We start from the raw sequence: 27,547 nt of genomic DNA, 5'->3' as shown, positions 1-27,547 counted from the left end.
AAATATGAAGGAACTGCAAATGTATATTGCCAAGTGAAAGAAACCCATCTGATAAGGCTACATACTGTATGATTCCAACCATATGACATTCTGGAAAAGGCAAAACTATGGAGACAGTAAAAAAAAACAAAAACAAAAACCAGTGACTAGAGAACAAAAGTGGAGCTCTCAAACTTCCTGGTTTCAAAAATTATTACAAAGCTACAATAATCAAAATAGTGTGGTCTTGGAATAAAGACAGGCATATAGACCAATGGAATGGAATAGGGAGCCCAGAAATAAACCATCACATATATAGTTAAATGATTTTTGATAAGACACCCAGCCGGTGTCCTGAGATCTGGCAAATTGGTCGGTGTGGGGAAAAAGACTCCCATACATTTGGTGTCAAAAATATTGTGAGTAGAGAAACAGTTTTCCTTTGGACTTGAATAGACATTTCTCCAAAGAAGATATAAAAATATCCATAAATACATGAAAAGATGGTCAACATCATTTATCATTAGGGAAATTCAAATCAAAATCACAATGAGATATCACCTTATACCTATCAAGAAGACTACTATTAAAAAAAAACAACAGAAAATAACAATTATTGGTGAGGATATGGAGAAACTGGAATCCTCGTGCACTGTTGATGGGAACATAAAATGGTGCAGCAACTATGGAAAACAGTATGGTAGTTCCTCAAACAATTAAAAATAGAATTATCATGTGATAGAGCAATTCTACTTGTAGGTATATGATCAATAAAATTGAAATCAGGGACTCAAAGAGATATTTGTACACATGTTCATAGCAGCATTATTCACAATAGCCCAAAGGTAGAAGCAACCAAAATGGTCATTGACAGACACAAAATGTAGTAGTTACAAGCAATGGGGTATTATTCAGTCTTAAAAAGGAAGGAAATTTTGACACACGATACAACATGGATGAACCTTGAGGACATTATGTTAAGTGAAATAAGCCAGTCACAAAAGGACAAATGTTGTATGATTCCACTTAAATGAGGTCCCTAGAATAGTCGAATTCATAGAGACAGAAAGTAGAACAGTGGTTGCCAGAGGCTGGAGAGTGGGGGAAGGGGAGTTATTGTTTGATGGATAGAGTTTCAGTTTTGCAAGATGAAATGAGTTCTGGAGATAGATGATGGTGATGGTTGCACAACATTTTGAATGTACTTAATACCAGCGAACTGTACATTTACAAATGGTTAAGATGGTAAATTTTATGTTGTGTGTATTTTGCCGCAACTTAGAAAAAAAGACCAGTGGTTGCCAGAGTTTCCAGGGGAGGGAGGGATGAATAGATGGAGCACAAGCAGTTTTTACAGCAGGGAATCTATTCTGTATGATACTATAATGTGGATATGTGTCATTACACATTTTTCAAAATCCATAGAATGAACAACACAAGAGTGAACTTTCATGTAAACCATGGCCTTTGGTGGGTAGTGATGTGTCAATGCTGATTCATCGACAAATGTACCACACTAATGAGGAATGCTGATGGTGGGGGAGTGTAGGGGGCGGGGTATGTAGGAACTCTGTTCTTTCTGCTCAATTTTGCTGTGAACCTAAAACTGCTCTAAAAAATAAAGTATATATATATATATATATATATATATATTTTTTTTTTTTTTTTTTTTTTTTTTTGCAGTACACGGGCCTCTCACTGTTGTGGCCTCTCCCGTTGCGGAGCACAGACTCCGGACGCGCAGGCTCAGCGGCCATGGCTCACGGGCCCAGCCACTCCGCGGCATGTGGGATCTTCGCGGACCAGGGCACGAACCCGTGTCCCCTGCATCGGCAGGCGGACTCTGAACCACTGCGCCACCAGGGAAGCCCAAGTAGACCCTTATTCTTATGAACACTTGGTAATGTCAATCTTTTAAATTCTTGTAATAGTTGCCTCAGTGTGGTTTTAATTTGCATTTCCAAGATGACTAAAGAAGGTGAACATGCTTTCATGTGTTTGTAGACCAGATAGTCCCCTTTGTGAAATGCCTGTGCAAGTCTTTTGCCCATTTTCCTATTGTCTTCTTTCTTTTACGTGATTTGTTGGAATTCTTTCTATGTACTAGATAGAAGTCCTTTGCCACTAATACATCAGAGAACATCTTCTTCCCTTCTGTGACTTGACTTTCCATTGTCTTAATAGCGTCTTTTCATTAACGGAAGTACTTGATTTTAGTGTAATTTTCAATATTTTCCTTAATGTTAGTGCCATTATGTCCTGTTCAATAAACATTTGCCTTCCCCAAAGTCACAAAGATATTCTCCAATGCTGTGTTTGGAAGCTTTATTATTTTACTTTTCATATAGTGTAAGGTAAGAGGCAAGATTAACTTTTTCCATATGGATATCCAATTGCCACTGCACCATTTGTTGAAAAGACCATCCTTTTTTCACTGCTCTGTGATGTCAACTTGTAAAAAAAAACCAAATCCACACATACATGTGTATATCTGTTTCTGGACTTTATTCTGTCCCATTGGTCTATTTGTCTACCTGTGTGCCAGTGTTATACTTTCTTTTTTTTTTTCATTAATTAATTAATTTATTTTTGGCTGTGTTGGGTCTTCGTTTCTGTGCAAGGGCTTTCTCTAGTTGTGGCAAGCGGGGGCCACTCTTCATCACGGTGCACGGACCTCTCACTATCACGGCCTCTCTTGTTGCGGAGCACAGGCTCCAGACGTGCAGGCTCAGTAGTTGTGGCTCACGGGCCTAGTTGCTCTGCGACATGTGGGTTCTTCCCAGGCCAGGGCTCGAACCTGTGTCCCCTGCATTGGCAGGCGGACTCTCAACCACTGCGCCACCAGGGAAGCCCCAGTGTTACACTTTCTTAATGACTATAGCTTTATATTAAGTTTTGACATCTGATAGTGTAAGTCTTTCCACTTGGCTTTTCTTCTGCAAGATTGTATTGGCTATTTTTCACCCTTTGCATTCCTATGTAAAATATAGAACTAGCTTGTCAATTTCCACAAAAAAACCTACTGAGATTAGATTGAGATTTCATTGAATCTATAGGTCAGTTCTGGGGGAATTGACACCTTTATAATATTGAGGCTTTCACTCTATAAGCATGGTATCTCTCCATTTATTTAGGTTTTTAATTTCAATAATATTTAATAGACTTCAGCATAGAAGTTTTAGTCACCTCTTGTCAAATTTATTCCTAGACATTTAATGTTTATGGTTCTATAAATGTCACCACTTTTTAAACTTTGATTTAAAAATTCTTACTGGTATACAAAAATGTTGACCTTGCATCAAGTGACCTTGCTAAATTCAATTATTCATTTCTATGATTTATCTATAGATTCTTGTGGATTTTCTACATACACAATCATGTTATCCATGAATAATGACAGATTTATTTCTTCCTTACCAATCTTTGTACTTTTTATTTCATTTCTTGGCTTTGCTGCACTAAGTAGGACCTCCAGTATAATGTTGAAGAGAAGTAGAGATAATGGATATCCTTGTCTCACCTATAATCTCAGGCAGAAAACTTTAAAAATATTGATCAAGTATGATGTTTGCTGTGCTTATTGCATATACCTTTTATCACATCAAGGAAGTTTCCATCTATTCCTGGTTTTCTAAGAGCTCTTTCAAATTGTAAGTGGATGTTGTTTCATCAGTTGTTTCTTCTGCATTTATTGAAGTGATCATATGATTTTTGTCCTCTTTTCTATTAGTGGAGGAAATTACACTGATTTTTTAAAAAAGCCAACTCTACCTTCCTTGAATAAATCCAACTTGGTGGCGATATATTATTCCGTATTTCTGGATTTGGTTAGCTAATAATTTACTTAGGGGTATATGTCCATGAAAGAGACCCATGTGTTCATAAGAAAGATTTTCCTTTCTTATGCTTTCCTAATAAAAGTTTATGCTGGCTTTATATAAAAGAATTGGGTATAGTTTCCCTTTCTTCTATTCTCTTGAAGACTTTGTATAAGATTGGTTACGCTTCTCTCTTACGTGGGAGAATGTAAGAATTCTTTTGGAAGAATTTTTCAGTGAAGACATACTGGCCAGGAGTTTTCTTTATGGGAAAGGTTTTAGTTATGGATAGAATTTCTTTAATGGATATGGGAAGTTTCAGATCTTCTACCTATTCAAGTTGTTTTATCTAGTAATTCTTCCATTTCATCTAAATTTTCAAATCTATCACATTTAGTTGTTCATAAAATCCTCTTATCTTTTAACATCTATAGGATCTGTAATGAGGTCCCCCTTTTCATTTCTGATATTAGTTATTTGTGCCTTATCTTGCTGTCCTTTAAAAATCCTAAGGGTTTATCACTTTTATTAGTCCTTTAAAAAACTGACTTTATTAATTGTTCCTAGTCTAAGGTTTTTTTCCATTTTCATTAATTCTACTCTTATTTCTTTTAAACTTCTTTAAATAATAAATACGTTGTTCTTTTTAACATTAAATTAATATATTCTGTCTTTCTTTCTTCTTAACTTTTCCTCATTTAAGACAACCTATTTCCTCTAACCATGGCTGTAGCTATTCCCACACAGGTTTTGATATACTGTGGCTCCTTTATCATTCTATGTAGATATTTTTTAAAATAGATATATTTATTTATTTACTTTTGGCTGCGTTGGCTCTTTGTTGCTGTGTGCGGGCTTCCTCTAGTTGCTGCAAGCGGGGACTACTCTTCATTGCGGTGTGCGGGCTTCTCATTGCAGTGGCTTCTCTTGTTGCGGCGGAGCATGGGCTCTAGGCACATGGGCTTCAGTAGTTGTGGCACGCGGGCTCAGTAATTGTTGCACACGGGCTTAGTTGTTCTGCCGCATGTGGGATCTTCCTGGACCAGGGCTTGAGTCTGTGTCCCCTGCATTGGCAGGCAGATTCTTAAACACTGCGTCCCCAGGGAAGTCCCTATGTAGATGTTTTAAATTTTCATCATTATTTTAATTTTGAGCTGAGGCTCTTTAGAAGAATATAATAATACTTATTCCAAACATTTGGGAATTTTCTAGTTTTTTGGTTGGTTTTTAGCTTAATTCCGATGTGGTCAGGAATTTCAATCTTATGAAATTTGTTGACAGTTGCTTTAAGGCATAACACATGGTTCATTTTGATGAATGTTCCATGTGCACATAAAAAAAAATGTGTATCCTGAAGTTGTAGGGTTCAGTATGCTATACATGTCAGTTAGGTCAAATTTGTTAAATGTTTTTTGTTTGTTTGTTTTCGGTACGCGGGCCTCTCACTGTTGTGGCCTCTCCCATTGCGGAGCACAGGCTCCGGATGTGCAGGCTGAGCGGCCATGGCTCACGGGCCCAGCTGCTCCGTGGCATGTGGGATCTTCCCAGACCGGGGCACGGACCCCTGTCCCCTGCATTGGCAGGGGGACTCTCAACCACTGCGCCACCAGGGAAGCCCGGTCTGCTTGTCTTAAACATTAATAAGGGGTATGTTAAAATGCCTCAATGATGATTGTGGATTCAGCTATTTCCCCATTGAGTTCTACTCATTTTTGTTTTATGTATTTCAAGTCTATATAATAAGGTGCATTAAAATATGTAGAATTATTGTAGTTTCCTATTGGATTTAACCTTTATCATAAAGAAATATCTCTCATTATATTTAGTTAAGTATCTGCTTTAAAGTCTACTTTTTCTGACATTAATGTAACTACCTGAACTTTTTGTTGTTGTCAGAATTTTCTTGGTATATACTTTTCTCTTCACCTTTTGTTTTTATATTTAAAGTTTGTCTCTTGTAAATAACATATAGTTTAAAAAAAATCAAATCCAACAATATTTGTCATACTTTAATTGGAATATTTCGTTTTAATTGGAATATTTAGTTCATTTACTTTTAATGTAATTGCTTACATATTTTGGTCTAAATCTAGCATCTTATGATTTGTTTTCTACTCTCCCCATCTGTCCTTTCCTTCCTTTGTATTAATTAAATATTTATTTTACTCCATTTTCCTTTCCTTAGTATATTGGTTTGTAAGTTTTAGCAATCAGCCTAAAATCCCTAAAATCCCTTCCTTGACTTACTAAAATCTAGTGTAAATTAAAATAATTTTATCACTTCCCAGAATTACAAGGACCTCAGAACACGTCATTCAATTTACTCTGCTCTCACCTTTTAAGCTATTGTCATTTTCCATTTTAAACCCTAAAAAGACATTTTTATTGTTTTATGTTGGCAATAATAAATTAATTTGCCCTCATATTTATATTTTCTGTTACTCTTCTTACTGCATCTCAATATTTCCAACTGTGATCATTTTCCTTCTAAACAATCTGCTGGTAATGAATTGTCAGTTTTTGTCTGCTGAAAATGTCTTTTCATTATTTGAAGAATATTTTCAGTGGAGTTTGATGTTGGCAGTTATTTTCTTCCAGCACTTTCAAACTATCAGACCAGTGTCTTCTAGATTTCATTATTTCTGTTGAGAAGTCAGGTGTCAGTCTTATTGCTGTCCCTTGAAAGTAATTGGCATTTATCTCTGGCTGCTTTTAAGATTTTCTCATTGTCTTTGATTTTCAGTTTTACAATGATGTACCTTGGTGTGGTTTTCCTAGCTCTGCTTGAACCTATGACATATTATCTTTCATATGTTTTTTCTGAAAATTCCTAGCCAGTATCTTTCAAATATTGCTTCTGCCTATTCTTCCTTTCTATCTTCTCTTTCCTCTACTTCTTGGATTTCAGATACTTATTACATTAGCTTTTTCACCATGACCCATATGTCTCATGTTCTTTTCTGTATTTTCTATTCTGTGGTTTCTTTTTTTTTCATTCTTCAGTCTGAGATATTTCATTCTAATCTATCTTACAGTTCCACAATCTTCCTTCAGCAGTGTCTAAACCCAATTATTTAGTTCTTGCTTTTACTTATTGTGTTTTAAAATTATTTCTTTCCATTTTTACAGCTTTATTGTATCCAAATTGATGTTTAAAGAACTGCACATGTTTAAAGTATGCACTTGGATCAAGTTTGACATATGTATACACCTGTGAAACCATTACCATAATGAATACAATGAGCATATCCATCACCCCAAAAGTTTCCTCATGTCCTTAATCTGTTCCTCTCTAACCCTTTTCCCTAGGCAATAACTGGTCTGCTCTCTATCACTATAGATTCATTTGCATTTTCTAGAATTTTATATAAGTGGAATCATACAGTATGAATTTATTTTTGGTATGGCTTGTTTTAACTCAGCATAATTATTTTGAGATTCATGCATGTTGTTGCATCAATATGCATCGTCCATATTGTATCAATAGTTCATTCTTCTTTAAAATTGAGAAGTGTTCTATTGTATGGATATGCTGTAATGTGTTAATCCATTGCCTCATGATGGGGCTTTGATTTTTACAGTTGTCGACTATTACAAATAAATTTATTATGAACATTCATGTACAACTCTTTGGGTAGACACTTGCTTTCATTTCTTTCAAGAAATATCTTGTAGGGGCTTCCCTGGTGGCTCAGTGGTTAAGAATCCGCCTGCCAATGCAGGGAACATGGGTTCGAGCCCTGGTCTGGGAAGATCCCACATGCCACAGAGCAGCTAAGACTGTGCGCCACAACTACTGAGCCTGCACTCTAGAGCCAGCGAGCCACAACTACTGAAGCCCACACGCTTAGAGCCCATGCTGTGCAACGAGAGAAGCCACCGCAGTGAGAAGCCTGCCCACTGCAACAAAGACCCAACGCAGCCTAAAATAAATAAATTTTTTTAAAAAAAGAAATACTTTGTACTACAATGGCTGAATTTTATGGTAGTTGTGTGTTTAAAATTTTTAAGAAACTGACAAATCATTATCCAAAATAAGTGTAACAATATATATATCTACCAATAGTGTTTCAAAGTTCCAGTTGCTCCACATCCTCACCAATGCTTGGTATGGTCAGTGTTTTTATTTATTTATTTATTTATTTTAAGATGTTGGGGGTAAGAGTTTATTAATTAATTAATTTATTTTTGCTGTGTTGGGTCTTCGTTTCTGTGCGAGGGCTTTCCCTAGTTGTGGCAAGTGGGGGCCACTCTTCATCGCAGTGCGCGGGCCTCTCACTATCACGGCCTCTCTTGTTGCGGAGCACAGGCTCCAGACGTGCAGGCTCAGTAGTTGTGGCTCACGGGTCCAGTTGCTCCGTGGCATGTGGGATCCTCCCAGACCAGGGCTCGAACCTGTGTCCCCTGCATTTGCAGGCAGATTCTCAACCACTGCGCCACCAGGGAAGCCCTGGTCAGTGTTTTTAATTTAAGTCATTCTAGTAGGTATGAGGTGGAATCTCATTGTGGTTTTAATTTGCATTTCCTTAATGACTTATGTTGTTGAGCATCTTTTCATGTGCTTATTTGACAACCACGTATCTTCTATGATGAAGTGTCTGAATAAATATTTTGCCCATTTAAAAAATTGGGTTGTGTATCTTCTTATTATTGAGTGGTAATAGTTTTTAATATACTCTAGATACAAATCCTTTGTTAGATATGTATTTTGCAAATATTTTCTCCTGGTCTGTGGATTGCCTTTTAATATTCTTAACACTGTCCTTTCCTCCCACTTTTAACAGCTTTATTAAAATATAATTTACATATCATACAATTCACCCATTGTAAGTGCATAGGTCAACGATAATCCAGTTTTAGAAGAACACTTCCATCACCACAAAAGTTCCCTTGTGCCTGTTTATAGTCTTTACTCACTCCCAACATGGGCCTCAGACAATCACTGAAACTGTATCTATTTCAGTGATTGTATCTATGGTTTAGATTGTAATGGTTTACTGTTTTATGTATCTATGGTTTTGCCTTTTCTAGAAATTTCATATAAATAAAATCACACAATATATATTCTTTTCTGTCAGGCTTTTTTTACTTGGTAAAATGTTTTTGAGACATTTTGTTGTCAAGATAGACATTTTGTCTATCTTGTTGCATTTATCTGTAACTCATTTCTTCTTTTAAAAAATTTTATATTGGAGTATAGCTGATTAACAATGTTGCAATACTTTCAGGGGCACAGCAGAGTGACTCAGCCATATGTATACATGCATCCATTCTCCCCCAGACTCCCCTCCTATCCAGGCTGCCACATAACATTGAGCAGAGTTCCCTGTGCTATAAGGTAGGTCCTTGTTGGTTATCCTAGTAACTCATTTCTTTTTATTGCTGAGTAGTATTCCATTATATGAATTCATCCTTCCATGGACATTTGGATTATTCCCAATGTTTTGCTATTATGAATAATGTTGCTATGATTATTCAAAATGGAAATCTTTGTGCAGACACACTTGTTCTTTTAGGAGTAGAATTGCTGGGTCGTATGGCAAGTGCATATTTAACTGTGTAAGATACTGCCAAAAGAATAGTGTTTTTTGAAGATTAAACATATTTCATATTATTAAATCCAATTTATTGATTTTTTTTATAGTTCATGATTTTGCAGACATATTTAAGAAATCTTCACCAAACCCAGATCACTAATATTTTCTTCTAGAATCTTTATAGTTTTAGATTTTACATTTAGGTCTATAATCTATTTCAAGTTAATTTTTAAACATGGTATGAGGTAAGGAACAAGGTTCTTTTTTTTTTTTTTTTTTGCATATGGTTGCCCAAGTGTTCAGCACCATTTGTTGAAAATAATATTCTTTTCTCATTAATTGCCTTGGTATCTTTGTCAAAATCGACTGGAATGTTCTACCACTGGACTCACATTTTGCTCCATTGGTCTATCTTTACACCAATACTATGCTGTCTTAACTATTCTGACTTTGTAACAAGTCTTAAAATAAGGAAGTATAAGTTCCCCAGCTTACTTTTCTTCTCAAAATGTTTGGCTGTTCTAGATCCTTTGTATTTCCACATAAATTTTAGAATCAACATTGCAAGTTCTACCAAGAAAATCTTGCATTAAATTTATAGATCAGTTTGGGAAGAATTGACATCTTAACTACATTGTGTCTTCTGGACCATGAACACAGTATATTTCTCTATTTATTTATATCTCCTTTACTTTCTCTCAGCAATGTCACTGAGTTTTACATGTGCTGATCTTGCACATCTTTTGTCAAATTTATCAACCTTCTTTATCATTTTTAGAACTTCTATTTGATCATGTTTGATAGTTTCCAGTTCTCTACTGAAGATTTTCTTCCTGTCATCTAATTTGTTGACTATATTAATTACAGCTATTTTAAAGCCCAAACTTGATATCTCAAATATCTGGATCTCTGTGGATATGTTTCTAATGGGTTATTTTTCTCTTGATTTTTGTCCCATTCTTGTATTTCTACATTTCTATTTTTCATTGACTATCAGACATAATTGATGAACACGGGAAAGATAATTTGAAGCTCTGGATGGTGTTATCTTCCTCCAAGGAGAATTTGCTTTTACTGCTGCCTAAGGTAGGAACACCAGCCATCTCAGTTTGCATTTATCCAGTCAGGAATTAAGATGATTTGAAGCAGACCTGCCACCCCCAAGAAAGGGCTGGTTTAGTTCTGGATCACTTACTCCTAGTGTATAGCCCTCTGGGGTCTCAAATGAAAGCCTAGGCTGTTTATCAGGGTTCTTACTTCTTTTTTAAAAAATTGTGGTGAAATACATATAATATAAAATTTACCATCTTAATCATTTTTTAAAATAAATTTATTTATTTATGGCTGCGTTGGGTTTTCATTGCTGCACGGGGTTTTTCTCTAGTTGCAGCGAGCGGGGATTACTCTTCGTTGTGGTGCGCGGGCTTCTCATTGCGGTGTCTTCTCTTGTTGTGGAGCATGGGCTCTAGGTGCACACGGGCTTCAGTCCTTGTGGTACGTGGGCTCAGTAGCTGTGGCTCGCGGGCTCTAGAGTGCAGGCTCAGTAGTTGTGGTGCACAGGCTTAGTTGCTCCACGGCATGTGGGATCTTCCCAGACCAGGGCTTGAACCGGTGTTCCCTGCACTGGCCGGTGGATTCTTAACCACTGTGCCACCAGGGAAGTCCCTATCTTAATCATTTTTAAATGTACGGTTGGCATTGAGTACATTCACTTTGTTGTGTAACCATATCCTCCATCCATCTCCAGAACACTTCCCATCTTGCAAAACTGAAACTCTGTCCCCATTAAGCAGTGATTCTCTATTTTCCCCACTCCCAGCCTCTGGCGACCACCTTTCTACTTTCTGTCTCTATCAATTTGCCTATTCTAGGTAACTCTTATAAATGGAATCATACAGTATTTTCTTGTGACTGACTTATTTCACTTAGCATAATATCCTCAAGGTTCATCCATGTGTCAGAATTTCCTTCCTTTTTAAGGCTGAGTGATACTCCATTGTATGTATACACCACGTTTTGTTTATCCATCCATCTGTTGATGGACACTTGGGTTGCTTCCACCTTTGGGCTATTGTGAATAATGCTGCTATGAACATGGGTGTGCAAATAGGGTCCTTACTTCTCAAGAGACGCTGAGCTCCAATTTTTGTCTTCCCAGCCCCATGAAATTACCAAATGCTCTTCTCAGCCTCTCAGTCACAGCTTTAGAACTAGAATATGCCTCCAGAAGTAGACATCAGGCTTCCCTCTATGCACCTCCCTTCTCTCTGGGATCTTGGAAACTTGGTAGCTCTCCAATATCTTCAAACTGTGGTTTTTGTAAAATTCCATCCAGTTTTCCTAATTATTCCCAGTACAAGCCAGTCCATCACAGCCAGAAGCAGATGTGTCAATATAATTTTAACTTACATCTCTCTTATTATGCATGAGGTTGAACATCGTTTCTGATATTTAAATGTTGTTTGTGTTTTCCTTGAAATCCTTTCCCATTTTCCTACTGAGTCTTCTTATTGATTTGTAGGCATTTGTTACATTTCAGAGAATTTGGGCTTTTGTCTTTGACCTAGAAAGAGTTCTCTAAGGCCAGTTCTAACTTATCATCAAGTCATTTTTTCCTCTGGGACTTGGTTTCTTCACCTGTGAAATGGGTGAAAAGGCTGGACTTTACCACATGGTCTCAGTTTCCTTTTGATCCGGCACCAATGGCTTGATTACCTCCTTCTGTGTAGACGAGACAAAAATTAAGGGGTGAGGGGAGGTATTGAGACAAAAAAAAAAATCCTTCCTACCTCCTACTTCCACATTCCACTGTATGTATGTATGGTACGCTGCTCTGTGGCTTCAGAAACATCCATCACTGTAACAAGAGGTGGAAACAGGGAGTTTAGTGTCTGCATGCTTTTATACCTAAGACCACAGCAACGGAGCACAAGGCCACACTTTCCAAACTTCAGTCAGTCTCATGAGTTTTGCTATATCCAGGTACCACATGTACTATTATTTACATATATGTTTCCAGTAAATCGACTCACTTGTTTTTAATCTAAATACCTTTAGCCTCGTCCTGAAAATAATGAGTATGAAATCACAGGTGTGCTGTGCTAGGGTAATTTCTTGATATAGATTAACACAAATAAATAACAATTATAATTTTAGATGCTTTCTGCATACCCCCTCAATCCTTCTCAAGCAGCCCGCAGGCTAGGGTCTCTGGTCTGGTGGCCAAGCATGCCTTGTGCAGCCAGAATACCTAGAGGCTCTACCCACTAGCCGGGCAACTTTTCCTGAGCATCATTCAAATGTGATTCATTATTACCAGGGTATTGCTAACTGGTCCCCGCACACAGAAGCAGAGCCCTTCCTGCCTGGTGGCCGTGGGTTGTTTTTGTGCTGAAGTGTTTGCAGCCTTTGATGAAAGATGGCCAAAGACGGCCCCCTAGACAGCAGGCAACTTGCCACAGCTACCACCTGAGGTCTGAGAAATTTTTTTCCTTTCAGAGGCTATGCTCTTGCAACGCAGAGCCTTTCTCTTTCTTCTTCTGAGGTCGGTTATTGCTTTTAGCCCAGAGCCATCGCAAGACTCAGAAAGCAAAGATACAGTGGGAGCCCTAAAGTAAATGATAAAGTCCAAAATGGAACGCACTTCAAGTGAGCTCCGAGTGAAAAATAGATAACGCTTTAGAGCTGTTTTCATAACAGAAACCACCAGACCAATATACCATTGGGTCTTTTTAACTGTGGCATCTGAATAGATTTAATTCTGATTTTTGATATGACCAGTGCAACTCATGCATTTGAGCAGCTGTGTCATCTCTGGGCCAGTGGTAATTAACTGACCACTTCTTGTCTATTTGGGAGCAGATATCCACTTCTTCAGCAAATATTAATAAAGACCTACAAAGTATCGGCTTTCTGCCAGGCACTGGGCTTCTGGTGGTGAGCCCCACCTTCCATAAGGAGGTTAGGGTCTGGTGGACAACGTGAAATCATCCAGTGGGAATTTCTGGCAGAGACTTTGAGATACTTGAGGGGCAGATTTGAAGACCTCTGGCCTGGCATTTCCAGGAAAGGTTTGCTGGGCCACAGGGCTCGGTGCTCTGTGCTGTCCTTCTCAGAACCTTTTCCTCCCCTGGTAAGCACACAGGCCCTGGAGTGGAACTCCCGCCCCCTCAGTTGATTGACAGGCACAGCCTCACTGCAGGGGCAGGAACTTCTTTTTTTTTTTTTTTTTTTTACATCTTTATTGGAGTATAATTGCTTTACAATGGTGTGTTAGTTTCTGCTTTATAACAAAGTGAATCAGTTATACATATACATATGTTCCCATATCTCTTCCCTCTTGCGTCTTCCTCCCTCCCACCCTCCCTATCCCACCCCTCTAGGTGGTCACAAAGCACAGAGCAGATCTCCCTGTGCTATGCGGCTGCTTCCCATTAGCTATCTATTTTACATTTGGTAGTGTATATATGTCCGTGCCACTCTCTCGCTTTGTCACAGCTTACCCTTCCCCCTCCCCATGTCCTCAGGTCCATTCTCTAGTAGGTCTGTGTCTTTATTCCTGTCTTACCCCTAGGTTCTTCATGACTGGGCAGGAACTTCTGAGCCACATGAATGTGAATTAGCTGAGTTCCATGCACGACTGTACCATCCCTTATTTTCTGGATGTGTATGTAACTCTGGTACAGATGCCAAAGTTCAGATTTGAGTGTTGGCCCCAAAGGGAGCCCACCTGTTTCCCAAGATGCATAAGGCAGGCTCTTAGCCTGTGACGGGATGCTGCGTCCTACAGCCATGCTGGCTCTGTGGGTGATTGCAAATGTGCTCCCACATGGCCTGGGGCAAGAAACGTCTTTCTCAAGCATGCCTTGGTCCCACTCAATGTGCCCCACACTCTGGGGGACAGCCACAGTCACAGAGTGGGTTATAATACCTGAGGCTCAGACAAGCATCATTCCTATCCAGAGCACTGATGGGGAAATGAACTGACCACTGACCATGCATGACCACTGGCAACTACAGAGACCACTCAGGGTGATTTAGCTGCCATATGGCCACCTGGCAGTCCTCCTGAAAGAACAAAAAAGGAGGGGGTGCTGGGGTGAAAGAGAGGCACATGAGGCTCCTCCGGCACAGGCTCTCGGCCCCTCTCATCTCCCTTCTCCCCCAACCTCTGCCAACACAAAACCCTACATCCAGCAGCGTCTTCCTCCGCCGTACCTGGGCCAGTGGGTTTTGAGCTTTTGCAGCCTGGATGTCTGGTTCTGCAGCAAGTGACTCATGCTTGGCTGTAGAGGCTGGGAGAGGAAAGACACTTTCAGGGCAAGGAGAAGAAATTTGGTTAGTGCAGAGGTGGGTGAGTGGGAGATAAACACACTGATCAAAACTTCAGTGTGTGTGAGCTCATTCACCGAGCAACTTGCCAGGGTCCCATTGGTGAGTCAGGGATGAGTCCACTGCTCCAAGGAGAACTGAGGACCACTGGGAAGTTCCAGAGAGGGGAAGTCCCTTGGCAGGGGCTCTTCTGACCTTGGCAGTGAAGGCTGCCTCCACAGGAGTCTGGCTGGGAGCCGGAAGCAAGTGGCCAGGCAAGTGGTTTGTGAAATTCTCTCCCCTCTGGGGCTGGGGGCAGTCTGGAGTGGACAGGCTGGAGCCTTGGCTCGACAGAAACTTCAACTTTGGGACTGTATCAGGAGGGTTCTGAGGCCCATGCAAGTAAGAGAGAATTATTGGATGGCTGTCGGGGCCTCCCCAAGTCAGGAGGCTGGGGGACCAGGCCTAGGGATGAGCAAAAAGTGAGATGAGAGGCAGGAAACCCCGCGGATAACTTGAAGTCTTGTCAGGGTGATACCTTGGCCACCAAAGTGTCAGAGTCGCAGGGAGGCAGAACAGGCCCTCCTGCTGTCCCTGCGGCCCCTGCTCAAGAATCAGGGTCCCAGGAGCAGGCATCTGATGGGAAAGCTGCATCTGGGGTAGGGGGAGGGGGTCCTGGTACCTTCGCTTCTGCCCTGAGAGGTGGGTGCCTGAGTCACCCAGATACAGCGGGGAAATCTGGGGTGATATCCATGACGAGGGTGGATTCTGAGCAGCCAGAAAATGACAAATGGTCCCCACAGTCAGAGGGCTGCTTTCCTCTCCTTGCATTTTCTTTGCTCTGTTCCCAGTTTCCCTTTAGCACATGTGAGTTGTAGCATGCAAGCTGGGTTCCCAATCAGAGGCCCTGCCTATTTGCCAGCTGCACTGGAGAGGAGAGAAGAGGGTGAAGAGAGAGGCTACATGCCCTGGGCTGTGGGATGGTGGCCCTACCCATGTCCAGCTTCCTGGGGTGACCATAGAGGACTTCTGAGGTTTGACTGGGCAGAGTCTATTCATTCCTCTCTCATGAGCTCCAAGGGACCCCAGCCAATCAGTTCATTCCATATACCAGGCATAGTGGTTGGCCTGCAAAGGGATATCTGGTCTGATTCTAGCCAATGACATTCAAGATCAGCCAGCTCTTCCTTCTGAAGTGACCCCAAGAGTATGGGAACATGAAGTACAGCAGCCATCTTGCTGCCACAGAGGGAAGTTTAGAGCTTCTGAGGGCCCCAGGCAGAGCTGGAGAATTGAAGCCAGACTCTGAGGAGAGAGAGAGAAAGAAACTGGGTCCTGAAGACCCTACTGTGTCCTTGATCCAGCTATGCCTGAAGACCGTACTCCACCTTTTCAGTTATGAGAGCCAAAACATTTCCTTTTTTCCATAGGCCAATTTGGGTTGGGTTTTCTATCACCCACAAGCAAAAATGACCTCACCAAGAAAGACAGTGGGGTGGAATGAATCAGGGAAATATGTTCTCAGTGCTCCCAAAGCCTCAAGTGAGAGGCAGGAGTGTGCACGTGTGTGTGTGCAAAAAAATTTTTTTTTAAATTTCAGCCCTACTCAGCTGTGCTAAAGGAACGTAGGGAAGGATTTTACTATGCTTAAGCCAGGGTTTTAGAGCAAGAGGTCTTATCTCAGGAGATTCCCATGGTCATAGAGACAGAATTGATAACTACTCCTCAAGGGGGATGTGAAATTTGGGAGGTGGGGTCCAGAGGTTTTTGTCCCTGCTGAGCATCCCCACCTGTAAGCCTTCCTTCTGCAGCTTTTCTGTTTTCTTTTAATAAGGGACATGATTCTTTCCTCGGGTGTGTAATCTCATATTTTAAATGCAGCTTGACTCAGCTTTCAAAATCAACAGATAATACTATAAATACCTGGTATTTGTGCAGCTCTGCCACTGCAGATCCTTCCCCTCCCTCCACCCCTCCCCTTCCCCAGTCCCACCCGCCTCCTCAGTGCCAGGGCAGAGCCATCATCTTCTCTCTGGGGTGGCAGCTCGCCCTCCCTCTGCGGACTCCGGCCATTGTCCACTCGCCCTGATCTGTCGGAACCATGGCGACAGCAGTACAACACTACTCTCAGAATCGCTTGAGCCAGATCATCCGCTCTGGTGTCGACACAGCCCTCTGCTTCCACCTTCTACCTTGCCCACCTCTGAGGCCAGTTCGTGCCCCAATTACCAGCTTCTCCTTTCTGCAGACAGATATGCTGCCATTCTCTCAGAGCACTCCATCACAGCCTGGTGGCTCGGCCTTCCACCTTCTCATGTCTCCAGCCCTTGGTCCTGCAGTTTCTATCTTTAGACCTCACCACGGAGAACCGTAGCCTGTCTGCACGAGCTCAGTTCCACCCACGGTACTCGCCGGTACTGGGCACGCTCAGGCTGGAGGGCTCCTGGTCCACAGTGGATGTTGGAAGAATTGGTTTTCCTGAATGTTGCCCTCCTTCTAGGTCAACGCCCCTTCCACACACCCCATCCCTGTGCACACATACCTGGTCATTCACAAATCCCCCCCCACACCCCCACCGACAGGTGTCTCCTTGCAAACACGCCCTCCCGCTCCCTCCCTGCCTGACACGCACACACTCTCACTGTTTTCCTTCCTGCAGACACGGCCATACACCCCTAACACAGGACGTAAGGTGACTTTATCTTCTGAAGAAGTTCCTACCCTCAGGTGGGTGAGGTGGTGGGGATGAAACGCAGGCTACTTAGAAGTGTGAAGGAACTTACTTTGGTTTATCCTACTAACAACGTTCAATTCCAGAGAGAGGCAGGAAGTCGAGAGGGGAAGGAGGGGGCAAAGTAATAAGCGAGGGATCCTGACTGTGGGTAAATCATTGATCCACCTCACCATTCACCCAGCACCTGGCACCAGGGCCTGGAGATCCACTCCAGGTGCTTTACAAACATGCTTGCGATGTTGGAAAACCATTGGCCAATGTTTATTTCCCTACCTTCAGACTTTATTTCCTGAGTTTGATTGAGAAAATTATTATACATAATAATGCTTACTATTTAGCTATTAGGTATATGCCCTTGTCAGATACTGCACTAAAACACCACATGCAGGGTTCATTAAATCGGCACAACTCTATGGGTAGATGTTACTATGACCCCCTGGTCTACAGATGAGGATACTGAGGCTCTGACTTGCCCAAGGTCACAGTGAAGGTGGCAGAATGGCAGCTTGAGCTCAAGTCTGCTGACAATTCAGTCCTAATCTCAACCACCAAGGTGTAATGCCTTACGCTCTAGAACTTTCTGTTAGATCTGAAAATCTCCACTTATTTTACCAGAGCAGGTGGCTACAAAATAACTTAGCTGTTCTTTGAGAGAATAAAATTATCTCGTACGTATGTGTTAATACTTTGTTGTTCTGAGTCTTTCTTTTATTTTTTTTATAGGTATTTATTGGAGTATAATTGCTTCACGATACTGTGTTAGTTTCTGTTGTACAACAAAGTGAAACAGCCATATGCATACATATACCCCCATATCCCCTCCCTCTTGAGCCTCCCTCCCACCCTCCTTATCCCACCCCTCTAGGTCATCGCAAAACACTGAGCTGATCTCCCTGTGCTATGCTGCTGCTTCCCACTAGCTATTTTACATTTGGTAGTGTATATATGTCAATGCTACTCTCACTTCACCCCAGCTTCCCTCACTCCAACCCCGTGTCCTCAAGTCCATTCTCTATGTCTATGTCTTTATTACTGCCTTGCCACTAGGTTCATCAGAACCATTTTTTTTTTTAGATTCCATATATATGAATTAGCATACAGTGTCAGATGAATGGATAAAGAAGATGTGGCACATGTATACAATGCAATATTACTCAGCCATAAAAAGAAATGACATTGAGTTATTAGTAGTGAGGTGGATGGATCTAGAGTCTGTCATACAGAGTGAAGTAAGTCAGAAAGAGCCTTTCTTTTAAAATCCATTAAGTGTGGGGCTTCCCTGGTGGTGCAGTGGTTGAGAGTCCGCCTGCCGATGCAGGGGACACGGGTTCGTGCCCCGGTCCGGGAGGATCCCACATGCTGCGGAGCGGCTGGGCCCGTGAGCCATGGCTGCTGAGACTGCGTGTCCGGAGCCTGTGCTCCGCAACGGGAGAGGCCACAACAGTGAGAGGCCCGCATACCGCAAAAAAAAAAAAAAATCCATTAAGTGTGAGCTTCCCGTGGATAGAAGTATTATCCTTCCATCTCGGGATTCTGCATACCATCACTTGGCACATAGGAGTTGCCCAGTAGATGTCCAAAGGAAATGAAATAAAATCAAATTCAGGTTTTTGCGCTAGATGTTGTCCCAAATAAGCTCTCCCTTAGTCTGTATTTCTCATGTAGTCTGTCCTACATCAACACACGTGTGCTTCCTACACACTGAAGTGAAGAAACCATCCCTGGCACACTTGACAATATGATGTAAAGGGGAAGAGTGTGCAGTCTGGACATGAACCTGGGTTTGAATCATGGCACAGTTTTTCTTATCTGTAAGCTGGGGCTCCCCCTCACCAGCAGGGTTGAAGTGAGCATGGGGATAATACATGCAAAACACTTAACACCGAGCCTGGCACCCAGCAGGCACTGGGGAATAGCAGTTGGTCCCGACCCCTTTCTTGCATATCTCTGCCATGGCTACTGGTTCCCCTTGGTGGAACGGAGGCATGCTCCGAGCGGCTGGGACATGTCAAGATGTTCTCATCTTCTTAACCCTGTTCTGCTGAAGTATCGTTTTTTTGTAATTTCCCAGAAATGGTTCCCCACACAGGAGAGCACAGCCTTCTGATCCTTGTGAATTCCTAAACCCACTCCTTCTATCCCTGCCATGTGCCCATTTCCAATTTGCTCCTATCCTGGCCCTTGCCCACCCCCCTACCCCCGCCAGGACCTGTGAGACAGAGCCAGACCATTGAAAATGGAATTCAGTCATACACATGAAAAAAAAAGATTATAAAAATGAAAAGTAAATAAATATGGATGCTGAGGACCTAATTCTGATAAGCGGATTTTCAAAATTAGCCATTTGCAAGAGTAGATTGAATGCATTTAATGTGGTGGGTGGAAGGAAGTCGATTAAGATGCACAGCAAACCCCATTTCAGCAGATTCCAGGGAGAAGGCATCACAGGCCCCCTTTGCGGTGAGCTTGTTTGCAGGGATAAAGGCTGAATGCCTTTTAAGAGCACTAATTTGCTGCTGTTGTGCTGGTAAACAGGCCTCCTGGAAGGGGCCACTCTGCCTTCTGTACACGAGGCGGACAGGCCGGACAGAGAGGGGACCGCTGGGGGCCTGCTCCGGGGGTGTGAGGGGACCACTCTGTCTGTGGGGATGCGGGAACGTGCCAAGGACAAAAGAAAGACACTGGCTTCCCCATCACCTTCCCCAACCACCCGCTCCCCCCATCCCCAGTCCTCTGCAGTGAGAATTCTGATCCCAGAATACCTTGCAGCTCCTTCCATGGCAACAGTCGCCCTCCCTCCCTGCGCTGCCTCTGCCTCCTTCCTTCCTGCTCCGTCTCCCTGCAGCCCACTCCGTCCCCAGAGCCAGGCCCCCAAAGGGGGATGGCACACCCCTCGGGCACATGGCCAGTCCATCCGTCCTCCAAGGAGGGGCAACCAGGCACTCACCAACACAAACACCAAGCCCCACCAGGGCCAAAACCCCAAAATGACCAGGCTCTGTTCTTCCCGGGGGGCACCACCTTCAAGGATCTCTGAAAAGAGCTCTAAAAAGCTCTGGCTGGATTTTAGGTTTGAGGAAACAAAGGAGAGAAGGGATATTCTCTACTGTCACCCTGTGGCAGAGAAGCCAGTGATCTAAACAAGCACATCCTGAAGTCTTCAAATGTCCGGATCCCAGCGCCTGGACTTGGGAACAATTTTAAGTCCCTTACAGGATCTGAGGAACCAAGCTACCAAGTGACCTTAATGCCTGACCCCGGGGGTGCTGTCATAGAGTGGGAGCACAGAGGGCACTCAGCTAGCACCATGCTGGCTGGCACATGACTGCCCTTACCCCATTCACTTCTCCCGGCTGGGATGAGCTTCCCATTGCCCTTGGAATAAACTCATGGGCCCTGCAAGATCTGCCCACTGCCAACCTCTCTGACCCCTCCCCATTGCTCTCCCCTCTGATGCTCCTGCCTCATCAGCCATCTTTGTTCCCTTAGGTCTCCATGCCCATTCCTGTCCCCAGGCCTTTGCACTTGCTGTTCTCTCTGCCTGGGAGCCTCAGCCACCATTTATAACAGGCCAGTAACTTGGCATCCAGGTCTCCACTCAAATGCTGGCTCTCCAGGGAGGCAGACACCACCTCCCAGCTGTCCCTCTCTATCAGCACCCCCTTTTTCTTGCCTTCACAACAGTTATCGTTATTTTCAGTCACTTTGTTTCACTGATTTGTTTGTGAGTTGATCATTTGCATCCTTACCATGTGCAGACAGGGGCTTGTCTGTCTGGGAGAGCTATCTTCCAGCGCTGAGAATGGACCTGCCCAGGATCAAGCAGCCGGAAGTGGGGAGGCCAGGACAGGAAGGCTCGTGTGTCGGGCTCAGAACCATTCCCACCACTGACAAATCCACCGCCCTGGGACCTGATGAGATTGGGGACAAGTCAGGGACAGGCTCTCATCTGTGACAGCTCCTATCTGAGCTGCTCTCAGAGAGCCACAAGGCAAAACGCTGTCCATCCCCTGGAAGCAGGGCTCAGGGGAGGCTGAAGGGGAGGCTGAAGAGGGGGTGGGTTCTGCTTTGTTCCTATTTCACAGATGAGGCAGCTGAGGCAGGGATGTGAAATGCTCAACCAAACTCCCACAGCTTATAAGTGGCAAAGATAGGGCTCAAACCCAGGCAGTCTGGGGTAGGGGAGGAGGGAGTTAAGGGGGGGTTCTACCCCCAGGAGCATGACATCTCAGTCTAGAATAGTGAGTGACTCTCAAACATTTTGAAGCAAGACTCTCTCTGGAGTTGTTGTTTGAAAGGTCAGTTTCATAGCCCTACCCCAGTGATTCTCACTCGGCAGGATTGAGGTGGAACCCTGGAATCTGCATGTTTAATAAGCAACCCAGGTTACTCTGATACAGGAACCACAGGGACTCCCACACTTTGATGGGAGAGTGTCCTGGCCAGAGACCAGAGGAGGCACCACTGCAACATTCCCTGCAAAACCACCAGCCCCTTCCCCCTCCCCCATCTCCAACCTGGTCCCCCACCCCACCCTGCACCCCCTGCATCCTCTCCAAAGTGAGATGACGAGGTCTGATTGATGCCTTGGCAGCTTTGCTGCTGTCAGTTGATGGATCTGAAAGTCCGCTGTGTAGCTTCCTGTGAGACACATGGGGTAGGTGGACCAGAGGAAGAAAAGGCATCTGGTCAAATCCTTCCGTCATCCCTGTGCCTGGCCTGACACCCTGCCCCACGGGTGATGTGGTCTCCATCAGCAGTGACACGTGCAGAGGGTGAGTAGGCAGCCTCATGTCAAGGGACAGGGCTGCCTTCCAAAGGTGCAACTGGGTTCAAGGGAGAAGGGTCCCTCAGGAGACGGTGTGCTGACCGCATGGCCCCCACAGGTCTCTGCAAGGAAGGGCCTCCTTCAAGCAGCCCCTGGCCCTTCTGCCTGGCCCTGCTCCAGCTGAAGGTGGTATGAGGTCTGGGCAGGGCCTCCAGAGCCCATCTGGGGAGCCCAGCAGGTGAATGAGCCAGGCTGTCCCACCTTTGCTGTCACGACCCCAGGAAAGAACACTTGTTCTGTGTGGTGTCCCACGAGCTGGTCCCAAGGCTGAAGGACGGGAGAAGCGGCCTGGAACGGGGAGGGCTGTTGTGGCTGCAGCTGCCCTGCTCTGTCCGGTTGCACAGATGCTGGTCTACTTGGTACTATAACTCATCTCACTGCTCGGTGGGCACCTTTCTATGAGATGAGAGCTGGGGTGGATGGAAGTCAGAAGTACAGCAAACAGCTATTGAGTAGTAGCCTCATGCCGGGTTCTAGGCCAAGCGCCGGATAAAGCTTGCCTTCTCCGCCCCAAATTCCAGAGCACCAGGTGCCAGAATTGCCCCCGACTCACAGATGAGGAAACAAAAGCAAGAGAGGCCAGCGAGCTGAGTGACCTGGAGCCTGGCCTCGCACCCCCCTCCTGCCTCCCAGGCCGCTGTGAGGACAGGAAGCTGCATGGCTTCTGTGGAAGAATGCATGCTGGGTCCACGTCCAGGTGCCTGATGGAGCAGCGCTGAGGGTCAGCTGGGACACCTGGTGGTGTGAGCTGGTGGCTTCCATCCCAGGTGGTGAGTAGCTGCGGCCTCCGGCTCCCGGAAGCCCCTGGCTCCCCTGTCCTGGTCACTCTGGCCTCCCTGGGCCTCCAGGCCCCTCTGGACCTGCTCCATATCGTGCCTGGCCACAGCTCGGATGTATCAGCGTCTGGCCCGTCAGGTTATTAATTATGTTGACTGTCACCCTGGGTCTCAGAGAGGATTTGTCACAAATCTGACCTGAAGTCCTCCCTAAGCTCAGGAAATCTCTGTCCCCGTGGAGGCTGCCCACCTGGTTCATCAGGAAGACCCGGATGGGAGCCTCAGACCATCACAGATAGAAACGATCCTCTTTCTCAGCCTCAGTTTCCTTCTCTATTAAGAACAACAACAAAGGACAATGCTTCCTGCCTACCTCCCTGAGGATCCTCGAGGTAACTTAGCTGGGGGAAGCGGGGACTTTTTCATGTGTGAGCGCTCAGAGCCTCCCAGGCCACGCAGCTCTCCACCTCCTGCAGAAGTGAACTCAGGGCGCTCCCTTATTGTGAGAGCATGTTTTTGTCCTTGAGCGGGTGGTGATAGATAGAGAAACTCCCACCCCCACTTGAACCCTTTCTTTCCTGACAACCGATATTTCAAAATTAGTTTGCAGTTCTGAACAAGAGCAAAAATCATTAGAATTTGTCATCAGGGACTTGCTTTCATCTGTATGTGCCAAACCCCAGCCCCAGGTTTCTGCGGTTCATTATTTGTATTTTTCCTTTGCTGCCGATGAGCTGTTTTCTGAATCCAGCTGCCCATGTTCGAGGGAAGCTTGGGCCTCCCACATGGTGGTCAAACTGGCCTTCTCTGGCTCACAAGTTGGGGGGAGAGGGGAACTGAGATTCCAGATGGTTTAGGGAGCCACGGTGGGATGGAGGAAACAGAGGGAGAGGTGAGGGAGAGACGTGGGGGAGAAGGAATGTTGAGCACTGAGGTAAACAAATTCGAGGCCAATTACCCATGGCAACCTTGCCCCCCAAGGAGGGGAGATGGCTGGAAAAACAAGAAGATAATATCCACCCAGCCCCAAGATGGTGGAAGCTGGTACCCAGCTGGGAACTTGCCGTCACCCCTCCCCCAACTCTGGGGGTTGGGGGCAGGGGCAAGAGAGAATTCCAGAATCAAACAGGACAGGGAGGTTGGCAGAAGAGTCTGTGAAGCTAACAGGTACAAAAAAACAGTTAGGGGGAGGAGTCTGTGGTGAGGCAAGAGGAGAGAGACAGAAAATGAGAGCAGACGCCTCGAGCCAAGATGCTGGCCACCCCTCGCTGGCCACCCCGTGCCGCCACCTGCAGTGCCTGCTGGGTAATGAAGGCCCAGGTTTGTTCCAGACGCAGGGCGCTCCCTTCTTGTGAGAGCATGTTTTTGTCCTTGCGCGGGTGGTGATAGAGAAACCGGCTCCGAGTAAGGAGGTAAGTAGCCAAGGGTCACCCGGAGAATTAATGTCATAACTGAGAATAACAAGTACGCCTCCTATTTACTAAATAAAATAGTGCCAGGGGATGTGCTGAGAGAGACCGGGAAAATAGAATTTGAAATCATTTTTTATTTCTCTGCAAATGTAGCTGATGCTGCGTTTTTTCCCTCCATCTCCCCCGGAGGGGCTGGTGTTGCCACTGTCTTTTTCCCATCCACACGCTGATGCTGAGACCCTATTCCCCTGGATTTCGTATCCTTCCGCCTGCCAGGGCAGTTTCTCAGAGCAGAATCCAGGGATGGGCAGAGAATCACCAGGGGTGGGGCCAGCATGGCCACTAAGTTCCCAGAAGATCAGAAGTGCACCTGGGAGTCAGGACCCACCACTAGCACTCCCTGTAAGAGAGCCCAGGAGCTCAGGACAGCGGAGAGGGTGGTGGTTCAGATCCCAGTTCTGCCCACACTAGGGCACTAGAGCCTTAATTTTCCTTCTCTGTAAAATGAGGCTACTCTTGAAAGGCTATTACGAACGTCAAATGCAACCAAGGTGCCCAAGTGTCTTGGATGCGGTACGAGTGACTGGATGACCAGGCTGCCTGAGACATCGTTTATCACATGCAATGGTTAAACTGCAAGGGTTTTTAGGGTAACTTATGTGAGAACTTTCAAGAACTATGAAATTAATTGGAAGGTGTTAACTGTAAAAATAAAGTAACAGAAGGAAATTACCTCTAAAGAATTAGAGCAAAGCAATTAGCTAGAAAGAAAATGGTTTACAGGAAGAGTAAGACACATGTAAATAGCTGTAGCATTGGGACCCAGGAAAGCACAGCCTATCAGCAAAGGCATCCAAGCCTCAGAGGCCTTGGGAACTGTGTGAGACCACAGGGAAGTGAGGAACTGAGGCCAGCGAGCAAATGAGGGCCACACAGTTAAGACCAGGTTCACAAGCAGCGGGGCAGATAGGAGCTAAGTGACAATTAGATTATGATTCTAGTATCTGTGCTATATTCACTGGTTGTGTGGCCTTGAGTATGTCACTGAAGGAGACTAGATGAACTCTAATATCCTTTCCAGGTCCCAAATCTAGGAGTCTAAGTGCTCTGGAATATCAGGGGTTAGGGAGAGAGGACAGTCTGGACCAGGAAATGTTGGAAAGAATTTGGAATAAAATAGAATGAGACTGGACTGCCTCTCTGGGTATGTGACCTTGGGCAAGTTCCTCTACCTTAGTGTTCTCATCTGTCAAATGGGAAGAAGAATTTCTACAGAGACTGTTGAGAGGGGTCAGTTGGATAAAGCATGTGAACGCAGGCTGAGCCATCAGTATGAACTAGTGTTCTGCTTGCTCCCTAGCCAGGTCGGCCCTGCTCTAGGCCCCTGACCCTCTGTGAGGCTTGGATACAATTGACACCCTCCCCACCTCCCTTGGCCCCTTGGCATGGGCCAAGAAATTCAGCATATCCCGTCCTCCCAGTCACAGTGATTGGTTTGGAGAATGGGCATGTGACCCTAGCCAGACCAGTCAGAAAGAATCTCAAGACTTTTGCCTGGCCACAGACATGCTCTTTCCCTGCCACGTTAAATAGGAAACTTGTGGTCTCAGGAACTACTAAATGTTCTCACAGGGGGTCCTGGATCCACCCATTCCTGAAGATAGATTGCCACATGAGCCACATATTCCCTTGCTTGCCGATCACCAGCTCATTTCAAATTGAGAGTCCCTTCTCATAAATGCCCCTGCCTGGCTCCAGGGTGAGCATTTTCACCTCCAGTGTGCTCCATCATCCCAGCAGCAGCAAGCTGGGCTGTCAAATATGGCCACTGCTGCCTGGCACCGCTGCTTCTCCTACTCAGAAGCTCCACACATTCACCTCGCTATTAAGCATTGCCAGGAGCCAGCCGCCTCTCAGCTCTGGACCCTGGTGCTGCCAGGCTCAGAGCTGCATTAAATAAAAACTGCAGCCCTGAAACTGTTCAAATGGATCTACATCAACAAGGCCAGCTAGGGGATGCCTTTAAATGGATTATCACCGAGAGCTAGCCAGGGCAGGCAAAGTTTGCCTTCGACAACATTCTCCCCTTGTTCCTACGCCCCTCCTCTGTCTACTTTTAGCGGGCCTCACCCCACACCCTGTCATAAACTAATTCACATTGTAGTGGCTTTTAATATGTTACTCCTCTAGATTTAAGAGAGGAACAGGACACAGGAGTGGGCAGTGTTTAACCTAAAGGATGTGTTCGGTGATTATGGATTTGTAGACATCTTAAAGCCACAACCGAACCATGAAATGTATGACTGGGGACAGAGGAACTTCTCCAACCCTCTCGACCCACACCCCCCAGCCCCCACTGTCCCCATAATTTCTTTCTCTGACCATGAACCCTACTTCTTTTCCATTCTCCTGGGAGCCTGTACCTCAGAGTCCATTCCATGCAGAGTCCAGTTCAGGTTTGTGTGTTCCCTCCTCAGGGAGGACGGGAGCGGGAAGGGGGAAGCCTGGATCTTGGGGGCAGGGATGCCTTGGTGCCTGGGATCAGATTTTCTGCTTGGCCAGGGGTGGATTCATCACTGGCTGCCGGACTTTTGAAGGAGGACCTCCAGAGGGGCTGGTTCCCAGGAAGTCGGGGCTTCCCTGGGGCGAGGTTGCTACAGGCCCCAATGCATGGCCAGGCACCTCACCCCCATTTCCACCCAGGGAGCCAGGCTCCCCACCCAGTGGGCACTCAAAACTTTGTTTACAATCCTTGCCAAGTGCCAGGCACTCCCACATGGTCTCAGGTGCATTATCTCTTTTAATCCTCAAAACTAGCCTACAAAGTAGATACTATTTTAATCTCCATTTTACAGATGGGGAAAGTGAGGACCAGAGAGGTCAAGTGGCCTGGCCAAGGTCACCCAGCCAGGGAGATACACAACCAGGATTCAAGCCCAGGGAGGCTGGCTCCAGAGCCCAAAGCCGTGACACCCCGCCCCCCACCATACTCCTCCCTGTTAAACCCTGTGTTTATATCCTGCTGCGTCTATCAACTATTGTTTATTGCCTCCCATATGCCAGGCAAGGTGCTAGGCAAATTATGGTTCATTTTATTTTCTCTTCATAACCACCTTACAAGTTAGGCCCATGAGCCCCATTTCACAGATGAGG

This window comes from Stenella coeruleoalba, assembly GCF_951394435.1.
Source record: "Stenella coeruleoalba genome assembly, chromosome: 3".
Lineage (NCBI taxonomy): Eukaryota > Metazoa > Chordata > Mammalia > Artiodactyla > Delphinidae > Stenella > Stenella coeruleoalba.
This window is presented reverse-complemented; position numbering follows the sequence as displayed.